At 44.4% G+C, this 6,649-nt stretch overlaps 1 pseudogene across 1 annotated transcript; it reads right to left on the reverse strand.

Annotated features, from left to right (window-relative positions):
- Window positions 1-3,434: 3,434 nt before the first annotated feature.
- LOC309605175 (lysine-specific demethylase 4D pseudogene) lies at window positions 3,435-6,397 on the reverse strand (annotated as a pseudogene). The gene has a single exon. The product of its transcript is annotated as a lysine-specific demethylase 4D pseudogene (transcript).
- Window positions 6,398-6,649: the final 252 nt, after the last annotated feature.

Raw genomic sequence — 6,649 nt, forward strand, 5'->3', positions numbered from 1 at the left:
TAGCCTTTTGTCTCCAAACTTGATGAATATACACTGGACTCGTGATTGTTATTTCTCAGAAGTGGAGAGAGGCCTAGGAGAGATCGTGGCAGTGAGAACAAAGGTGGCTCTATCCTTGCCTTTATTTAACTGTCATTGTCAATGTCCCTTGCTTTTCCAAGATTAAGTATAGCAACAACTTACTGGACATGGAAGAACAGCTGGATCTGGGCATCTTTTCTTGAGAAGAGTGGTCCAGATTGTGAGTATCCAAATTGAGTGTGTCACTTGCCTTGAAATAAAATAGAATTTTTAATAGAATTGCTTGATGAACCCCCTTCATTACCACCCTCAGCTCCTGATCCTTTCAAGAAGACTAATTTTTTTATAATGGAAATATAGTTGATTTGCAATATTTTGTTAGTTGCAGGTGTACAGAAAAGTGATTGTTATATACATATTTTTTCAGATTATTTTTCATAATAGCTTATTATAAGATATTGAATACACTTCCCTGTGCTATATAGCAAATCCTTGTGGGTTTTTTTGTTTTGTTTTTGTTTGTTTTGGTTTTTTTTTTTACAAATCCTTATTGCTTATCTGTTTTCTGTACAATAGTGTGTATCTGTTAATCCCATACACCTAATTTATCCCTCCCCTGCTCCTTTTCCCCTTAGCTAACCACAAGTTTGTTTTCTCTGTCTTTGAGTCTGTTTCTGTTTTGTATATAGATTCACTTGTATTGTTTTTTAGATTACACAGGTAAGTGATATATTTGTCTTTTTCTGTCTTACTTCACTTAGTATGACATTCTCTAGGTCCATCTATGCTGCTGCAAGTGGCAATATATCATCTTTTTGTGGCTGAGTAATATTCCATGGTATGTATATACCACTTCTTCTTAAACCAATCATCTGTTGATGGCCCTTGGTGTGTTTCCATGTCTTGGCTATTGTAAATAGGGCTGCTGTGAACACTGGGGTGCATGTATCTTTTCGAATTAGAGTTTTCGTCTTTTCCGGATATACGCCTAGTAATGGGATTGTTGGATCATATGGTAGCTCTATTTTTAGTTTTTTTAAGCAACCTCCATACAGTTTTCCATAGTGGCTGAACCAATTTGCATTCCCACCGAAAGTGTAAGAGGGTTCCCTTTCATCCACACCCTCTCCAGCATTTATTATTTGTAGACTTTTTGACGATGGCCATTCTGACAGGTGTGAAGTGACACCTCTCTGTGGTTTTGATTTGCATTTCTCTAATAATTAGCGATGTTGAGCATCTTTTCATGGGTCTGTTGGCCATTTGTATATCTTCTTTTGAGAAATGCCTCCTTAGGTCAAGAAGACTAATTTAGGAACCAGTATACTGGTAAACCTAAACTGTATTTTTAACATTGCTTCTCTTTATTAGGCAAAGGAAATTTTGTTTCAAGTATAAAAGTGAGTGAAAAACATAAGGAGTATAGTGGAAGAAATATTCTCTGAAATTTATTTTTGTTTCTTGGCCTTCAAAACCCCCAATTTTGTTATCCTAGGCTATTTGGAGCGTGTATCTGCCGGGAAGAGATTGTGATATCCCTGAAATATAACAAGGAAAATTTCAGTTTCTAAAATTTAAAATGGCAATATGAGCCAGGCTACTGTCTTCACAGAGACTTTTCAGAGTTCCCTTATTTCTCTGCACTGCCATATCCACAACTGACCTAAATGAAAGGACCAAAAGCCCTCAAGATCTCAGTTCCTTACCACATGAAAGTTTACTCCTTGCTCATATGAGATCTACTATGGTCCACTTGCTCTCCAGGGCTGCTGCCTTCCCAGTAATTCCAGTCTGCTTCCATCATGCGGTTCCACCCTCTCAATACAGGGCTTAATCATCTTTCCAGCCAAGCATCTCACTGCCATCCTCCACTGAGGATCCTGAGTTCAGTCTCTCAGCTTCAGTTTTCCACAGAATATACTACCACACAGTTGCCTAGCTGCATGGTGATAGGGATGAGATGTGGGCTTTTGCTACTCCTCAATCAGAACTTCAAACAAGTCTAACTTTTTCATTACTCCTGCCTTTAGTTTTACATGGTGCTTCAAATTCCAGAATCTTACTGAACTTCTGTAGGGGAGAGCTGGAGGGAAGAGAGATGTGGTTTGATTCTGTGAAGTGTTTCCTTCTGCATCAAACTATCATTTTCAATTTCCAAAATTGATTCTGAGTTTGGCCACTTCTGTGCATCTTCAACACTATGGCCTAAGTCAGTAACCATCAATTCTCACCTGCATTACTTAGGTGTTCTAACTAACTACTTCTCCTGCCCCCAACGGGTCCACAGAACAATTAAGGTGATTAGTTAGATATGTAAAGTATATCATGTCAAGTGCTGTTTTAAACTTCCAATGCCTTCTCATTTCAAGTTGAAAAAAACTCAGATATTTCACATGAGCTACAAGGTCCTGCATACCCTGGACCCTGCCTCTCCCTTCTCAGTGCCCCAGACACAAATGAGCTTCCTCTCTATCCACACAAGAACACCAAGCTCTATGTTAGGGCTGTTACACTTGCTGTTTCATCCTAGTGGAAATCAGCTCTGGACCTTCCTTCTTGTCATTTGGGACTCAGAAAGGTCTCCTGCTCTATGAAGTATTCCCTGCCCACCGGAACCACACTGCCCATTCTGCACTAGCATCCCATCCCCTTTAATCTCTTCACAGAACATATGCCCACTTGAAATTGTCTTGTTCCTTTATTTGTGGATTTGTTTCTTGGGATGTATCAATGACCTAACCATGTGAAATATACATACAGCATTGAGAAGGCAGTGGAGACTTGCAGAGAAGATTTTCACATGCTGGCACTTTTTGTCCTCTGTTTGCTCATCTCTCCTAGCAACTTGGATCAGCCAAGTGCCAGGTGATTTCCACCAAGTCATCCTTCAGATAGGCCTGCAAACAAAACCCCCCAACCCAGCCAGCCAGCTGGAACCCAACAATCAACCCCAAACTCACTCACCAACATCACACAAGGCAACAAGCTCAGAAAAATAAGTTTTGCTTGAAATGTTTTGATATAATTATTAAGAAAAGTGCAGAAAAAACGACCACCTCTCCGTTGACTGACTGAACAACCCAGAAAATAAAGTCAGATTTTAACATTCTGGTTACTTTTAATATATTTAATAAACTCAGATTTTAACATTCTAGTTACCATACTGGCAGAGAACATATTTTCAATACATCAAAGACTCAGAAAGATTATCAATTATTATCTTAGTCTCTACTGACCTAATTGGTCAAAAGGACCTAATTTGGCAAGAAAAGTGGGAAGAGAAGGGGGAAGAGGAAAAGGAGAGAGACTGGAGGGTAATCAAAGCCCAGGGTTCTTTAGAAGTTCAGCAGCGTCCAGAGCTGGCCCACAGGATGGGAGTGTGAGGTAGATCGGGCTCTGGCGACCTCAGCAGGATCTAGTTCCCAGAGCCACTAGAGTGTCCAGTGCATGAAACCTCAGTTTGTGACACAGGAGTTAGCGGTGTCCAAGCATTCCAGGGTCTGGAAGGAAGAACAAACTTTGGAGAATTTGGTAAACACCACAGACCCAGCACGTCCAGCGGCAGCACAGGAGGCACTCTCACGCAAGACTAGTGACCTGCAAATACCCAAAGCTCTGAAATGTAAATATGACCAGTCTCAAAGGATCCCCACGCAGGAGCAGTGGGGTAGAAAGGCATCCCCTGGGCTTAGGGGACGGGGCCACAACCACAGCCAGAAGCCGTGGCGGGATGCTGGAGCCCAGGGCTGAGCGGGGCGGCGCTGTCCGGCGAGGGTGCCTCCACAGGCAGGGGCGGAGCCTCGGGGTCCTGATCTGTGTCTAACGAAAGCCTCCTCTTAGCCCTGGGGGGAGCAGCTGGCTCCTGAGGGCCCTGTTCCCAAGGACGCCGACGAGGGCCACATCTTCCAGCTGGGTGGCGATCCGGGGCGGATGGACCTGTGGTCGGCGGCTGGGTCGGGCCGGGCTCGCCGGAGGTGCTGGTGGCCGCAGCCCCGAACTGGGCGGCAGAGCAAGAACCCCGGGCCGGCGAGGGGCGCCGGCACCCAGCACGCACAGGGACTCGGTGGCTGGTCCCAGCGCCCGCGGCTACAGCCCTACGGGGGCGCAGAGCGCGGCGGGGCAGGTGGTGCCTCTGGCCGAGAGCGGCTCCCAGGGACGCGCGGACCTCCCTCCAGGCGTTCAGGACCTGGCTGTCGGGCGCCGTGGGCTGCGTGTGGTCCACCACGGTCCGCTCCTGCCCGCGTTTCCACAGCTCGTAGCGCTCCGGTTGCAGGATGCGCACGAAGGCGTCCATGGAGAAGGCGACCCGGGCCTCCCCGCAGCTGCACTGCGAGGCCACTTTGCCATAATCGATCCAGCGCGGGCAGGCGAAATTGATGGCTTCCGCGCAGTTGAAGCCATGGTTGAAGCCAGAGTGGTAGCCATAGGGAAAGGTCACGATGAACTCCCCAGCCTCCTGAGTGACCCGATCGAAGGGGATGCCGTTGTCCTTGAGGACCGTGGGCGAGATGAGAGCCACCTTGTGCCGCAGGAAGGCGTCACAGCCCCGCGCGCTGCCCGGGAAAAGCTGCCTGGCCAGGCGTTCCAGGCGCCGGCCGTGCTCCGGGGGCACCGCGTACCAAGTCTTGGGCTCCCCGAAGTGCAGGTAGTTGATGCTGTAAAGGTCCATGTCCTCCGTGTGCCAGGCGAAGGCGGTCTTCCACATGCCGAAGTACAGGTAGGGGGTGTTGACGCCCTCGATGACCACTCCGCACTCCTGCTCCAGCAGGTCCTGAATGGTTCCCAGGTGTCCAAGGTTCCACTGCTCCGTGTTTTGATCGAATAAGGAGCCACTCACGTCCGCACCATATACTGGTGAATCATAGAGGCGTGTTTTCCAATATTTTCGCTCCAGGTCCTTAAAATCAAAGTGTGGTGGAGTCCGGTATTTTTCACTATTTGCTAAGTGGTGGTACTCACCCACGGTCATGGCTTTCTTCTTTTTGTGGTATTGAGTAAACACACCTGCCTGCCCAGAAGTCACCTGCTGGAGGGGAGCAGCTATTAAGATGTCATTGATATCATCATAGGTCTGTCTGGCTTTCCAGTCCTTGGGTGGAATGATCTTCGCCACGCCTGCTCGGTGTGCACCTTGGGATTCCATATAAGCAATGTATTTATCGAAATCATTAAACTCTTCTTTGGTTGGATGAAATACCATTATTCTACAACTTGGGTTCTGGGCCCAGTTGGACTTAGACTTCATAGCTTTCATTAATAAGCGGGAAACTCCCAAGTTCTGATGTATGTTCTGGGCAGGTGAGGATGCTGGAAAACACTACTTTTTCAAAAATGGGTTGGAGTATATCAGCAGGAGCCCGCAGTAGACTTTAATGCAATGAGTTGATAATATTTCTTAGGCTTGCTGATTCTCCAGGGGACTCCACGCTGGGCAGAAGCCTTGCTCAGGACTGATGCCGGCTGAGCCTGCAAGTCTGTGATGTCCTTGGTTGACACTTGGCTCTGTCCTCTTGAGATCTAGTGAATCACCCAGCCCTGGCTGGGTATCCCAAATGCAGTGTCTTCAGGGCAGAATTGAAAGCAAAACCTAAAAAGAAAAAGAATAGAGACAGGTTGAAAACTGATGGTTGGAAATAGTTACAAGGGAACTACAAAGAAAACACCACCATGGACTTTAATTGCATATTCCAATAAAGGCGAAAATTTCATAAGTTTGACAATACAAGAAATGGTGTTGTTGTGAACAATGGAAATTCTTGTACTCTAGTAAGGAGAACGGAAATCATTACATTCACTTTGAAAACCTATTTGGACAGTATCCACTAAAATTGAACTTACCCATGTGCTATGATTCATGCCTAGGATATGTGTATGTCTGTGCAATGAAAGTCAAGTCCAAGAATGTTCAGAACAACGTGATTTCAGTAGCCAAACACTGGAAACAACTCAAATGCCAGTCAACATTAGAATGGATAAGTACATTGTAGTATATTCATACAATGGAATACAATACAGGAATGAGATCAACAAAAACTACATGAAAATAAAAGAATAATTCTATAAACATAATACTGAGCAAAATTATCCGGACTCAAAAGAATACCTATTCTATGCTTCCATTTAGATAAAGATAAAATGGTACCTATAAGATGATGATATTTTTTGGTACCAACGTAATCTATGTTAGAAGTCAGAGTAGTGGTTACCTTTTTGAAAGAGAGAGGTTGTGAGTGGGGCTGTGAGGAAGTCTCTAGAATAATGTGAATATTCTGTTCTGAACCCAGGTACTGGTTACACAGCCATCAGAATGACTCATTGTCATAATTCTTCAAGTTATGATGATTTTCACAAATTTCTATGAAATCAATTTTTTACAATTTATTTAAATTATTTAAATAAATTTAAAATTATAGTTTAGGGTGAAAAGCATTAAAACAGAATGATATCTTTCATTGTACCAAAAGGAAAAAGAAGGGTGATTGAAAATATATGAACTAAACATTCAATTGAAGAAACTATAAAATAGAAGAAGAGAAAGAAGGGGTAGGAGTCAAAAAATAACAAAGAATAAAGACAAAATTAACGAAAGAAAACACATACAAGACAGAACACTGATGACCAAAAATAT

This window comes from Balaenoptera borealis (genome assembly GCF_965194805.1).
Source record: "Balaenoptera borealis genome assembly, chromosome: 11".
Lineage (NCBI taxonomy): Eukaryota > Metazoa > Chordata > Mammalia > Artiodactyla > Balaenopteridae > Balaenoptera > Balaenoptera borealis.